This window comes from Agelaius phoeniceus, chromosome 5 (assembly GCF_051311805.1).
Source record: "Agelaius phoeniceus isolate bAgePho1 chromosome 5, bAgePho1.hap1, whole genome shotgun sequence".
NCBI classification, from domain to species: domain Eukaryota; kingdom Metazoa; phylum Chordata; class Aves; order Passeriformes; family Icteridae; genus Agelaius; species Agelaius phoeniceus.
Window position 1 is genome coordinate 64,745,854 of NC_135269.1, and position 15,394 is coordinate 64,761,247.

Genomic DNA, 15,394 nt, shown 5'->3' on the forward strand with positions numbered 1-15,394 from the left:
AGGGAGAAACAAAAACTGCACAAGCTTAAGCACCATCTTATGTTTTATTAGCAGAAGGTGGTGCATCCACCACACAGTGAACAGGACAAGATTTAGTGTTTACATTGCCATCTGTGTTTCTGCTGCTTCTTACTATGTACTTAAAAGGATGTTATTCTTCAGTGAGTAATAAATTCCCTTTCAAAAACTACCCTAGGTTCCCTGAATTTGTTTTTTTGGAAGAACATTTCACACACTCAATTTCACCTATTATTCAAAAGCAAAAGTGTTTCCCCAATATCTCAGGAGCATGAAGAGTCAGTTCAGGAGAAAAGAAAATCTTGTCTAGATCCTCTCTTTTTACTGTTACCATAGCTGCTCTGTTTCTGCTCTGTGTTTCTACTGGCCAGAAATAAACAGCCTTCATCTCTGGGGAGGCAGATAGTTGAAAAAAACAACAATAAAGAACAATCTCTGTCTTCTTCCAACACCCATTGGAACCTGGGCTGTTTCACAATAAAGTTCTTTCAGTACCAATGAGAATTTAATCACTATTTTTTTAAAGAGTTTTGTATGAATTTCAGCCTTTAGTTACCTGTGTTTAGAATGCATATGATATACTCTCTGTAATATCTTTCTAGCAGCAGAGCAAAATGCTATGCAAACTATTTGCTGTGAACTATGTAAATGTAACAAAAAAAGACTGCTACTGTCAGGTGGCATTTCTATGTATCACCTTAATGCAATGAAAAGTAGTAATTAATAATGTATATCGGGGAAATCAGCTTGAGTAAAAGCTGCCTTGCAGTTTTACTTTAAAAAACATATGGATATTCTGTTCATTTGTATGTGGAAATGGCTCTGAGATATGGATATAAAATATAGCAGGATTAGAAGGTTGATCCTATTTACACTCAGGAGAAATAATTCACCTGCCATGTGCAAGAGCAGTAGCCTTAATAGGAAACTGTGATACCTGAAAAGGACACAAAAAACACCAGAAAAAAAAAAAAATCAAAGTTGTGATAAAGAGTGTCATCAATACCCAACCTGCCCCCTGCCCTCTTAGTCACTTCTAATTTTTGAGGATAGAGGTAGAGGCCACCTCCCAGGCACCATGGAGCTTCTGAAGCTGCCCTGAATAATCTGTGTATTGCATTTACTTAAACCCTAAGTCCCAGGACATAAAGGAATCGTGTGCAGTAGTGGAGCCAAAGAAATCTGGAATAACTGAGCAGTACAGCTCCAGTAGCTGAATAAATCTGGGTGTGGGTAAACTTAGGAAGGAAGAGTTCTTAAATTGGCTTCACATTAAATGTTCCCACCCTACACAGTGAGACTCACAAATCATTTGGGCATGTATATCTGAGAAAAAGCACAACATTTTTAAATTTTAAGTTTATAATTTTAAAAATTTTAAACGGAGGGGGGGGGTTTCAATTTCAACCTGAAAAGAAATCTAAATTTTTAACTTTAGCAGATTAATAATTAACACTGATATCAAAGTTTCTATATTTTGGTTGCTAAAGGCTTGGGTCAATATTTCCTCCTCTAAGAGGCATGGGGTAGTGAAAATCAAGTTTTTAGTGAAAAGAGAGCGATTCCTCTATCACCCTTGCAAGAATAACTCCAAGAAAAGAAGGTTTTTTGAGAAGGTGGAATTCATGGAGATCTCTGTCTGCTTCCCTTGCTGTGTTCTTGGGTATATTTGAATATTTGTCCCTATCACCACTGAGCTGATGTGGCACCCACTCCTAAAAGATGAGCAATGAGAGCCTTTGTTTGCTGTGCTCATTCTCCAGATGTACTGTACACTCTTCCCAGGAATATCAGATTTATTGTGCAGGTACAGAACCAAAGCACAGTGCACCCTCATTAAAACTGGCCTTCCTGACCAAAAATGGATTTACAGAACACTTCTAAAAATTAATTGCATTCATTATGCACATATTAAATGGTATGACAGAGAGAATGCCCTAAGAGACTCTTGAGGAAGACAGAGACCTGGACAGTGCATCATCTGGGAAATCCTTCTGTCTCTCATTACACTTTTACCAGATTATCCTGGAAAAGAGAAAACATATAAAGGGGCCAGGGACTAAATGATATATTTCTTTAGGCTGTACATAGCTGGTTTATACAGTACAAGTTGTACATCTGTGCTATAGACAATACTAAGGCCTGTCCATGTAATATTTGCTTTAGAAAAGAAAAATAAAACATTAGCCATGACTAACAGCTCTGAGCTGTTGGAATTTTGAGAAGAAACAGAGATTGTGGCCCAAATCTGAATATTCATAATTGGACATACCATATCTTAACACAACTAGATCTTAACACAACTAGGTATTTGTGCAGTTGATAATAAGCCTGAAGTCATCACTGAAATGCCTGATGCCAAATAAAGCTTTCCAAGTTCTTCTCAATGCTCAGTCATACCAGGAAATTTGTGATAAATATTCCTAACTAAGTTAAACTGTCCAAAGAAAATCTAATGACTATCAAGGAGAAGCTTAAAGAGGTTCTAAAACTGATGGGTTTATTAAAAGACACAGTAATACATACCTACTAGGCCAGAAAGCAGAAACCTAATTTTTAAATTAAAGTTCTAGGAAGGGCTCTGCTTACAGTAGTGTGATTGAAAATGATCAGCCATGCTCATGTATCATACTAACCACAGTAACCACTAACCAAAACTGAGATTCAGCCTGCTCAAAAGAAGGCATTGACCTTAAGTAGTGGAAATAAGAAGCTTCAACTCATTCTTTCTGACTCTGTATGCCCTTTTAAAATGAACTCAGTCAGCCATTATTTATTGCTATCAGATGGGGATCTGGAAAACTGTTCCAGTGTTCAAAAACCTGAAAATGATTAGATTTTCAGATACAAAGTTTTGTAGTCAAACGGATAAAAAAGGGGGAAAGATTTCATATCTACAGTAGAACTGTTGGGGAAAACATGCAGTGGAACAATGGCTATAACTAAGTTATGGAGTTTCCAACACATGAACAAACTCAGGTCTTGGGATAGAGGAGGACTGAAATTGCCAGAACTACATCTGAGGTAGAACTATGGGAAATCATCCAAGTTACCAGCATGGGATGGAAGGATCAGAGTTTTCCAAGAGCTTTGCAAGGGAGCCTATTCAGTTCTAGGTGGGCTTTTGGTTAAAGGAAACAACCTCACAATTTCTAGGGTGTTACAGGAATATATCTATTCAAGAGAACATGTAAAAGTCATGTGATGGTCTAAAAACACCTCAGAGGAAGGTCAAAAATATTTTATAACAACAGTGAAGTTAAGAACATTGGCAGGAATTACCACCTGAGCCAAAACTAAGTGAAAGAGTGATAAATTCCTGCTAATGATAAAGGAAAATCAGCACCTTGAAGGAAAACACACATAGACGATATTGCTTCAGTTGGCAAGGATAAATATACTTGTGTTAGAATATAATTCTGACTCTCAAGAGATGACTTTCAGAGAAAATACTGCAGCTGAACATGTAGCCACATGTACTAAGTAATTTTTTGCTAAACCAGCTCTACATCTAATAGAAACCTGTTGCATAGTAAATTCTGCCAGAATTTAGTTAATGGTATTTTAAGCACTTTCATTACAGGTATAGAATGCAACCCCTAATTGATATTATCCCAAATGTTATAGGTAAGCAAGAAAATGGTGCCAAAAAAAACCCCAAAAAACAACAAAACCCAAAAACCTAAACTGAAACCCCAAAACCCCTGAAACTAATAAAAAACCTGTGGAGTCATGCTCCTAACAATGCTAGGCATGACTAACTTGTGGGGTGCTATGATGAGCCTGCCATGAAGTCTTATTTGTTCCCCAGGGAATAGAAGACATTTGCAGTCTGTCAGACCCAACACTAAAAGTAGAGGCAGGAGAAAAAAAAAAGGAAAAGAAATTACCATTTTATTAAAATTAAATGAGAATATGTTGTGAGACTTAAGAGAGTCATCAGTGGCATCCTTTGGGTGGAACTGTACAGCCAAACTGCCACAAACTTTAGAGAAAGGGTAATGTCCTTGCAATTCCTGGAGAGATGTTTGAAAAGGTCATTTTCCCTAAGGAAGTGTCACTTGAGTAAGAGCAGCAGAAAATTGACACAGTGAAACCTGTGGGCATGGCATAACCAAAAATAAATGGGACTGATGGTCCCAATGGGACAGCACAAAGTTTTCTGGCACAGCATGTCAAAGGCTGCTGGTCACTTCAGATCATTTACAACTAATGGATAAAATATAAAGAGGTTATGTGTATTTGAAATTCTGAGTTATTTTAATGATGATTTTCAATGTTTATAATGTTCTGCTGGGAAAAGAAGAAATAAGATTCTATGTTTTCAATAAGTCTTTTCTCGTGTATGTTGAGCTAGAGCTAAATTTACATGGTGTCTGATATGAGTAGTCCTGCTCAGTTCAAAACATCAGGAGCTAAATGCTGCATAGTTTACTCAAATATCTGAACTCTGGACAATTTTGAAGGAATACAGCAGTAACAAAGTTATAAAAGAGATGGGGCAATATAATTTCTCATCTCTTGCCCATCTGAGGTGAGTTTTAAGAATAGCATTAAAAAGTAGATTAACAGGCTCAAGTTCATGGTTAAAACATCACCAATAAAGGAGCCAGGGCAACACAAAAATAAAAATATCTAAGTGTCTCCCAGACAACCCATTAAATCTTATCTAAAAAATTTCCCTATACCCTTGATAACTTTAGAAATATTTAGTACTGCTTCTGAAAACATTTGAAAAATGATACTCTGACTTACCCAGCAAACTCCTTCTATAATTTGTTTTCCCAGTTGTCTTTCTGTAGCATTAGCATCACCAGGGTAAACATGGCTGGTGCAGGATGAATCATTTTCTACTTCTTTAAATCCAGCTGATGAGTATTAGTAGATTGGATAGACTCTTGCCTCTGATATTCCTGAGAATAATCTTCAAGCCACTAATTTTATGAAGAAACATCTCTCCCAGAATGGCTACAGTTGGTTCATATATTGTTTTCAGGCCTTTCATTCTCTGTCATATCAAGCTACATCTAACCTTAAAAAAATTGGCATTTAGTCTAAGAGTCTATAGTATGCTAGTATGCTACTTCCATCATCATCATCATCATCATCATCATCATCTCAGCTGTTTGCAAACACAGCAAAAGTACTTGCTCAGGTTGTAGCTTCTGCAGTTTGCATAACTGGAGCTTTTATCCTGCAGTGAAGTATCACTGATAGCTTCCTATCTTTGCTTCCTCAGACCATTAATAAAAAATTCTGCCCAGATTTGGTTTCATACATAACAAAGCTGGGATAGAGTTAATTTTCTTCTTAGTAGCTGGTGGAGTGCTGTGTTTTGGATTCCGTATGAGAATAAAAGTTGAAAACACTCTCATGTTTTAGTTGTTGCTAAGTAATTCTTACTCTAAATCCAGGACTTTTCAGTTTCCCAGGCTCTGCCAGTGGGCAGGTGCACAAGAATCTGAGGGGGAAGCATGGCCAGGAGAGCTGACCTGAGCTGACCAAAGGGACATCCCATACCACGGAGGGTCATGTCCAGTGCAGAAACTGGGGGGAATTGGTCAGGAGGTACCAGGGGACAGGCTGAGCATTGGTCAGTGCATGGTGAGCAATTGCATTGTGCAGAACTTGTCTTGGCTTTTCTTTCTCTTTTTCCTTTTTTTTTCCTTTTCCTTTTATTTTTCTTTATTTTGTGGTTTTTTTTTTTGTTTTTTTTTAATATTACCATACAAGCAGCTGCATGGTAATTAGTTACTGGCTGTAGTTAAACCATGTAATCCTCATTCTCCTGCTGTAAAACCAGGGTTTCAAAACTGTGTTTGAAGATGATCTGGTTACAGTTTAATGTGTGTGTATGTATGATAACGATATACCTACTAGTATATTGAAGATGAGATGAATTGTACTTCATCTATAGCATAGAACCTTATTCATTTGACTGCTGTGTGCAGACAAAAAAAATCCCACTACAGTGACTAAATAGCACTTCAAGACCTCCTGCCCTGACAATTGTGTTTTATCACTTCAGTACTTTTATTGATTTCTTACTCATTTCTGCTGGGAATTCCATATTTCTATGGAGATTAATTTTACAGTCATAAAACCTTTGCTTTATTGTGCCTTTTTCCTTGCTATTTTCACACTAATATGATATTTTGGAAGGGAAATGTTGACAGAGCTAACTACTGAAATAAAAAAAAAATCCTCATGTAAAGAAAACTTCAAAGAATTGTTCAATTCTAAGCTGTAAATCCTTATTTCCTTTTATTAACCTTCCAGTCAGACATAGAATTTTCTACAGCAGGAAGCTAAAGCAATCCCTTAAATTTTGGGCTTTTCCCATTTATGTTAAAATCTTTCTAATGCCTACTGTATGGCCTAGGAGTTATTTTAATCCTAGATATGACAGGTAAATTTTTATTTAGAGAGAGGTAAAACAGATTGGATATATCAGGTGGATAAAGTCTAAATCAAGGATTCCAAGCCTCTCATGCAATTCTTAACAACATTATTAATCTTAGGTAACTGACTTTGCAAATCTCCAATCAAAACTGGATTTTCTCAGATGGATAAGGAGAGTGTTTTCCTTCATGGAGGGGGGCAATGGGTACTGCTGCAATGCTGACAATTTTCCCCTGTCACTTTGGGTAACATGAACATTTCCAGTTGCCACCAGTAACAAAAACAAACAAGCAAACAACGCCACAAGCCAGAACTGTTATCTAATTCCTGCTATTCTAACTACAGAAGTTTCAACAGACTTCTGCTTTGCTCAAATTATCATCAAAAGAATATTCTTGTATAGCAGTAGAAGACAAAAATAAAATCAGCATAGTTCATACAAATTCATGTTTCTTACATCAAATTGAAGAACTGTCTGCTTTTGATTGCTGTGTTTTGCTAGCAGTTGTATATTTGCTTTGGAACATAAGCTCTACAATGCCTTTGATGTGAAATGTCTGGCAGGTGTATCCATGTGTTCTGCACAAACAGCTAGCAAGCTAGGAACCTTGTGTGACAAAATAAGCAGACAAGTATTTGGGTAGTGATGAGACATCTGAATTCCCACAGTGCCTTTGAAGAGGCTGTTGCACCGTGGCTCACAAGATTTAGGCTGAAATGCAGGGTAGCCCTTCCATGGTGCCACTAGCAAGGCTGGTGGCACTGTTTTCTACCTCCTTGTTCTCTGTGCATTCAAGAACCTGGACTGTGTTTGCTCCTTTCTAGGACAGATAAGGAAAGAAATTTGATATTGCACTAATGGGTATAAAGATAACCTATTCCTGCCCCTGTTTGTAAATGTGATATTCTGTCATGCTCTTATGACATATCTGAAAGCACAGAGGTACAGGCCATGTCTCCCATAGCTCCATCAGTATTCACTCTCCTTTTGTGCTTTCCCTGCCCTGAAAACTCCAAGTTTACTTGGCATTAAATGTAACTTTAGCTCTGTCTTTGCACAAACCCCTGCTTTTAACTTGTGCTAGTCCAGCCATCATAAAGAACAAAAGCTTAAATTCAAATAAGCAGACACTCATGATTTTCTAAGAGGCCAAATTTTTGATGCTGATAGAGAGATGCCTGTCTCAAGACAGCTACTGGGGTCACCCATGTGCTCAGAGAAACTGTTGAATCATGAAAGAGCTGGTGAGGTGATTTGGCTCACTGCTGTGTTGAGAATCACCCAGCACATCATCTAATTATGTTATCAGCTTTGCTCCAAAGTGACATTCACATAACCACAGTGCCCACGTGGACTCAGGAACAAGAGTGCTACTCCACAGGGGGATTTTCACACTCCAACTTGATTAGCACAAATGGTGTGAGCGTAAAGCCTCCACCTCCTTGCTGGAGCAAAGAGGAGAAAGCCATCAGGATAAAAACCATCCTTTCACCATGTAACTTAGGGAGGGCTTCCCTTCTCACATATTTCAGCTACACAAAAAAACCCAAACCCAAACTTCAGGCAAATGATAAACAGTTTGGGTTTTTTGGTTTTGGTTTTGGTTTTTTTGTGTTGTTTTGTTGGGGTTTTTTTAAACTGAGAAAATCTAATTGCAAATGTTCCATAGAATTTTGAAGCATAGATGAAATAAGACTTTTCATACTCTCTTCCAGCTAACAGAAGTGACAGTAAATGACTGGTTATTTGGGGGTGTAGAAGCCTATGGTGTCAAAAAATAATCCATGGACCATGCCTGGCATTGTAGTTGATCAACCCTTTAGGAAACTTCTGAAGTTAGAAATAACTCCTTAAGATGTACTAAAAAAAAGCTCTCCATGACCTTTGAGTCATGACACAGATGTCCTTTATGCCTTGATATTTCATTTTACAATGTTTTTTATTATGGAACAATGGAGTAAGTCATGACCAAAACCTTAGTCATTAACTCTTTTCTGATCTACTACCAATTTGGAAAGTGGTGACCACATGATTCATATATATGATGCCAAAACAGGAGCAGCATGAATGTTAAATTATTTGCCATGCTCACAGACTGTCAGATGGGGCAGATAGCCAGCTTTTCAAAATAATCACAAAGCTATCTGCACAGCTGTATCATATTTTCAGCTTGTACTCTTTTACTACTGCAACCAGCATCCAGTGTTCTCAACCCAATGCTCTCTTTGATGAACATGGATTTCAATTCATATTTCTTCTTGCTATAAATGAAAGGAAAGAAAAAAAAAAGTGTGACTGTCTAGTCTGATCTATAATTTCCTCTGAAGCAATATTGCAAAAATTTCCCATTTGCAAAGCAGGAATAAAAGAGGGAGGTGATAAACAACAAGCACAGAAGTGTTGCATGGATGACATGAATAGATGATGGGCCTAAACTAATTGTGAGAAGTGAGAAGAAAGAATTGGAGTGACAACACATAATCAAATTCTCTTTTCATTGCTTCCTATCTAATTTCTGCAAAGCATGTGGAACTCATGATTGTCTATCACTAAAGGACAGAATATTTGCCTTTGTTGTACCCAAACTGCTTCAGTTGCTATTTATCAATCTGTTTAATTAATAAATGAATTGCTGCTCCAAATTGCTTTGGAGATGCTGCACAGTACTCCAAGATTATAAGAAGAGAAAATACATTGGCAAAAATATTACAACTTAATATAATGCAATTATGTTACTGATAACGTGGAAAACAAATCTATCACTGTAACAGTTCTACCACCCACACACCCCAGTCAGAAAAAAGCACTGTGCAAAGCTCTGTGAGACACCCTGCCTCAGAGAGCTGACAGTCTGAGGCTGTGGCAGGAAGCAAGTGGGTATGGGCAAACAGATGGGCAAAGTGGAAGCTAACAGTGAAATGGTTATGATTAGTGTAATCGTTTCCGAATATTCGATCACGAGCCTGCTGCGGGGGCAAAGAAAAAAAGCCTTTATTTTATTCTTCCATAAAGGGATGGATGTTAATAAGATAATTAGGGTAATGATGTAATTAAAAGTGAAACCGGGGTCCCAAAAGATATGGTTTACAATATGAGTGAGGAATATTACCCCATATGATGTTTTTAATATTCAGTACAGTCTGGCTTTGAGAAACATCACAAATGCTTTAAGGCAAATTTTAAAATGCCATCTTCTAGAGGGAGAATTGGGCTATTCCTTATTCCTTAAATAAATATTGTAGGAAAGTGTAGTGGGTGGAGAGAGCAGGTCATCCAGTTTGCAAGGACAAGCACAACTACCACCTAGCAGTTCCTAAAAGGGCACTTGGCAAACTCAGAGGTCAGGGAGAGTCAGAAAGGGAGTGGATTCAGGCTGGAGAATTCTCCCTTCCGGAGCATTTTGGCTGCATTGATGGAAGCATAGTGCAATTGATACCATGGGATAGCAGTGCTCACCCTTTCCACTCAGCAGCCCAGCACAGCATTTGAAGCCTTTTCTGGAGGAAAAATACACCTCAGTTCTCCCAGCTCCAGCAGAAGGGAGAGTTGTGTTAAAATAAATCAGTCAAGCACTTAATAAGAATGACCTGTGAACTCCCTTCCCGTCAGAAATGGCCTTATTGTCAGAAAACTGTTGTAAGTGAGAATATTTGCTCCTTGAGATTTATTTTTTCATGACTGCCTAAACTAACTACCCTTTCTATTCCTCAGGGCAATGTGAAGTCTGTGTCAATGCATTATAAAATGGCTTTGTTTTCCAGAGCTCTTTGGCTGCTGAGGGTTTCTGAGCGTTCACATTGATTGGAATTCATTGGCCTCTGCAGCGTCCTCACCATCAATGTGTTATACCCAGAATACAGCAGGGAGCAAAAGAAACCCAAGCAACACACACAGTAAATAAAAGTATCCTTATTTCAAAGCACAATTAATCAAATTTCTGCAATATTAAGATAACTTTGAGGTATCTCTCCTTCCTGTAAACCTCTGTCTTCATAAACTAGATTACACAGGCACAAATTCTCAATCCGTAGGTTTCAGCTCAGATAGCTTCCCCTCTATAGACAGTTTAAGTCAACAGAAAGACTGTCACCTACTCAGAGGGCTTTGGATCAGCTTTGGGAGCTCAAAGTTTTCCTGAAACCTGACAATTTAAGTACAACTACACCTATGTAGAGATAAGATTAAAACTACTTGAAAAATGGTACTTTTTCCTGTCATACTTCACAGGGGGAAAAAAAACCGAATTTTTTTGGCTATGATCAAAAAAACTTTGACTCACAGCTCTTCCTTCAAATAAATGGACCTGAGAAAAAAAATTAAAAGCTTAGAAAAAGCAAGGAAATGTTCGTGATCTATTTCTTTAGTTGATTATGTATTTATTGTCTTAAAATAAAAACATATATAAATATGAAGAAGTCTTATTTAGGTTACAATAAGACCTTTCGTCTAAACTGAACTGAACCAAAAATTTTAAGCCAAATTCCAACATGACACAAACAAAAAAATACACACCCCTAACCTTGTCATTACAATTTTCTAAATAGTATTTTTTTCTGCACTTGGAATCAGGAAAGCTAGAGAGGTAGCACGAGATCTTTGCAGCGAACATTTTTGTTTAAATTTCTATTTTTTTAAATCCAGTTTCCAAGAATAAGCACGCTCCTACATGAGGAGGGAGAAGTTCAAACCTCTTTTTTCCTGGTTCAAGGCAAGGGTCAAAGGCAGGACTCCTCCTTTCCCCAAGGCTGCTGTAACCATTCTCAATCTGCAGTAGCCTTTGAATGCATTTTTTCTCCATTGCTCATACGGAGGGTCTTTCGTTTTGCATAAAATACTTCAATATTTATTGAGGCAGCAAGAGAGCATGAAAATGACTGTATAAGACAGTGGTCAGACCCATCCCAGGGGATGTGAGACACTGGGGTCCCTTCCCAGGCCAATGAATTTTTAATTGTGTCCTCAAAAGTGGAACAGCCTTAAGAGGAGAGACAAAGCCTCACTCAACTTCCTGGAAACCAGATGAGCTTTGTTCAAAGCCCACATGTGAATCAAGTATAAGGAGTGTGTAAGCCCCTTTCCCTGGGTTTGCTTGGCTGCCCTGATACCTGGGCCATAAGATTGAATGAGGTATGGTTCTAATATGCATCTCTCTGGTTTACAAAGGAAAGTAATTTGGGCATTTGACTGCTTTCATTGATCACTTTCAATATAGGTAAACACGAAATAAATAACTTTTCAAATGTCTAAATTTCAGAAAGTTAATATTTTGATTCTTAACAAATTATCTTTCTTCAAGATGAAGAGTCAGCCATTTTTGTAGCTCTTGGAGAAACATTTTATTTTACTGCTTCCCAAAACTGTTACTGATTTTTCTTTTTGGACTTTTTTTTTCCTTCAAAGGAAATGTTCTACATGGAAATCAAGTACAGAATTTTGTTCAAAACTAACACACAGCTTTTGCCTGATGTACCCAGAAATCTTTGTCTATGAATAAACATCTACATTAGAAAGGGTTTGGATCCTGCTTTCCTAATTCCTACAGTTACGCACATTTATACCATGATGGGATATGAAATGAATTAAATTCAGCACGTGTAACACTAGTGAAAGGCAATGAACTTTACATCAGGAAGGAACTGGATTCATGCTATATATAAGGGGAATCAAACAGCCTTCAAGTCTAAGTTTCATGAGACACAAGAGGTATGCACCTTTTTCATTATAATTGAATGTAAGTGCTTGTATGGTTTTTAACAACCAGTGATTGCTCTTGTGGTTTTATGGCCTGGTCATATGCCCACTGAAATCAACAGAATGAACTGTGAAAGGCTTCTGAGCTTGCTTAAAAGTGCAGCTCAGTGACACAGAACAACCCAGCTGCCTTATCAACAGAAAGGATTTGAACAAAATGCCAAAAAATAAATTTTAAAAAATTACTAAAGCAAAGGTGATTGCTTGCAGAGTTTAAAATTTTTAGATCTACATGGTTTATACTTTCCCATGCTCCTTTTCCCATCAATAATCCAACCATTCATCTTCTGTGAAATCTAAACCTTCTGTGCTTCATGTTTTATTCATCCTAAGGTGCTTAATTTATACCAAAGGACAGCAGAGGGGCTAAGAGTAGCCTGTGTAAGGGGAGATGCCTTTAAGGCTATTATTCATGCCCTTTGATCTCAAGTTTTCATTCAGGAAACTTTGGTTCTGTGGGTAATTAGAGGCTGCCACTAACTTTTACTCTATAAATTACAATAAATCTGAAGAAAGCCAAGGATGTTGGAGACTGTAGCCATGTTTTGAAATCTACAATACTCAGAGCAATTATAAATATGTTCTAAAACCCCAAAGTTAATTCTGAATCAAGTCTAGTTATTTTCTTTTAAATCTATATTTCATAATGTAATTGATAAGTATTACCAAATCCAAAAGCATTTATGATTGTTTATTTTATACACCACTTAGGTTGACATCTAACAAACTACAGTATGATGGATGAAGACTGGCACAAAACTTAAACTTTCCCATGGAAATATATGTTGTAAGCTGTACACAATCAATTATTTCAGACAAAGCCCATGCTGTTTCCTCTTCTAAGACACTGCTACATATTTAGGTTTTCAGCTTGAAAGCCCATTTTGGCACCACTAATGAAATAAATTATGTTTCTTGTCAGATCTCCCACTGGGTGGCGTGTGGTACCTCATGTATGTTCATTTGTCACCCTCAAATAGAATAATACTTCCTGCAGGTTCCCAGAGCAGATAACTGCCCAAGTGGAAGTTAATTAAGTCATTGGTTCACTTTGCTCCAAAGGATGTTAAACTGCTGATGCTAAATGAGAGACTTATGGTATCACACTGGAGACACATCCAATTAAAACACCAGAAGAATTCACATGTATATAGGGCTGTTCTCACAGATTATGGGCAAGAGAAGACTAATAGATAATAAGTAATTTATATTGGAAAACAAAACCAGAAATTAATCTTAAAGTCAGCAGAAACTGTCTTCTCTGAAAAACCTATATGGAAAAAAATCTGCTGAAAAAATTGCACTTTCTCCTATTCCAAATTTGAAACTTGATGTGACATTGTGTTGTGTCATGTTTCCACTAATGTTTTTTCACTTTTCTTCAGTATAAAATAGAACCACTTTTTCTAAGTGCAAATTCATCCAAACCCAAGGAGCTGGTTTATTTCCTTAAATATAACCTAAGGGAAATATTTACAATTTATTAAATACTTAAGATTTTCTGTTAACAAAGTGATTGAATCATTCTAATTTTTTCCCATGGAAGAGGAGAATACTTGTGTTGCTTCAACAGTTAAGGAAAAAAAGTTTTATTTCTACACAGTAAAATAGCAGCCACGTAGCCCAGAGTGATTTTTTAGGCAGAACACAAAGTTCACCAATTCTTTTGTCTCTCTAGTAACTATGAGCACAAGGCTTCTACCCATTACCAATTTGTTCAGCTCCCATTACGACAACAAAACCTGGCAGGCAATAAAATTTGACATTTTGCTTTACACTTCACTACAATCTTTTTTTCCACTTGACAGTAAGACTAATTGAAGACTAATGAAAGGCTAAGAACAATAGAAATTACAATCCTTCTGCTTCTGAGTTCCCAGTTCAAAATCATATTCCATTTCCAAATGGAAAGTCTGCTTTGGGCTAGAGATGGCCTTCAGTGTCCCATGGGCTCATTGGAATAAGTCTGGGGATGTTTGTCAAGCACTCAGGGGCATATTGCAAAATCTTAATTGTAGGAATAGAGTATTAGTTACCTCTACACATGATGGAAGTACTGTGAGGAGCCACAGAGTAAGGAGAGTTTGTTCTGAAGATAACTGGATTGGCAAAACTCATACATGAAAAAAAGTGAAGAAAAAGTAAAGCAAAATATCTGTGTAATTTAGCATATGGGCATAAAAGAAAAATAGACCAATTTTGCTGTCTTTGGAGAGGTTTCCTTCCCTATTCACAAGGAGTGAGCAAGACTGGATATAGGATTTTCCATTTTCTATTTCTGTGAGAGGACTATATGCAGCCAAAATTATTAAGTTTGCATTACACCAACTTAATGAGAAGCTGTCCTCCCAACATAAGCATAAACAGAACCTGATCTGCGTTTTATCAGGGTAAAACATCTGGTACATAGTTGTACATAACACAAAAGAGCTCTTTTGTGGGCTACTGCACGTGAGAGCTTGTCCTGTTGAAGGATGGGGCACATGGCAATTCCATGCCAGATTCTGCCCTCATGGAAGAAACTGCTCCCCTGGGTAGAGAGTTGTCATTCTCTGTGGACAGCCCTTCAGGAACAAACTTGTTCTAGGCCCAGAATAGTCTGAAGGTCATAAAGATGAGCATGGTTTAGCACCTGTTGTGCAGTAATGCAGATGTTATTGACTTCTGGTAATGCTTCCTGCAAATGTGAGGAACAATTTAAAATTATTACATGGGACTCTGAAGTGCCCTATTCTCTGTACTAAGAGTCTCTATCTATTGAAGGCAACTCAGTTTAGAGACAAAGCTGGTGCATACTGGAGGCACCAACCAACTTACTTATTCTGTCTATCATTGAAGAAACAAGGGTGCTGTTAGAACTCCAGATTTTAACTGATTTGGCTTTCTCTAAACAGAATGGCAAATATGTAGCACGCAAATTGCAAATTATTTGCAACAGCTGCTGTTTGCTAAGTTCTCCTCCCTTTGGGTTTGGTTCTCATTCACCTGAAAAACACAAGTGTAGGTGGCTGGTGTGTGTCCATCTGGTGCTTTGGAGGGATGGGGGGTGGGCAGATAGCCCTCTTGCCAGGAATTTAGATTTTAATTCTAGATTCAGCCCTGATGTCTCTACATTCAGTTGGTAGAATGTCCACAAAACTTCCTGCTTGTCTTGTTCATGTAGCCCGGAAACTTTTGCAGATATTGATTGTATCTAAGTATAGTGCCTAACTCAATGGAACT

General features: G+C 37.6%; 1 long non-coding RNA gene across 1 annotated transcript; it reads left to right on the forward strand.

Moving 5' to 3' along the window:
- The first annotated feature begins 5,427 nt into the window (after positions 1–5,427).
- LOC143694060 (uncharacterized) lies at positions 5,428–11,934 on the forward strand. Its single transcript, XR_013182234.1, has 3 exons — positions 5,428–5,622; positions 10,183–10,324; positions 11,718–11,934. It is a non-coding gene; the product is annotated as an uncharacterized LOC143694060 (long non-coding RNA).
- Positions 11,935–15,394: the final 3,460 nt, after the last annotated feature.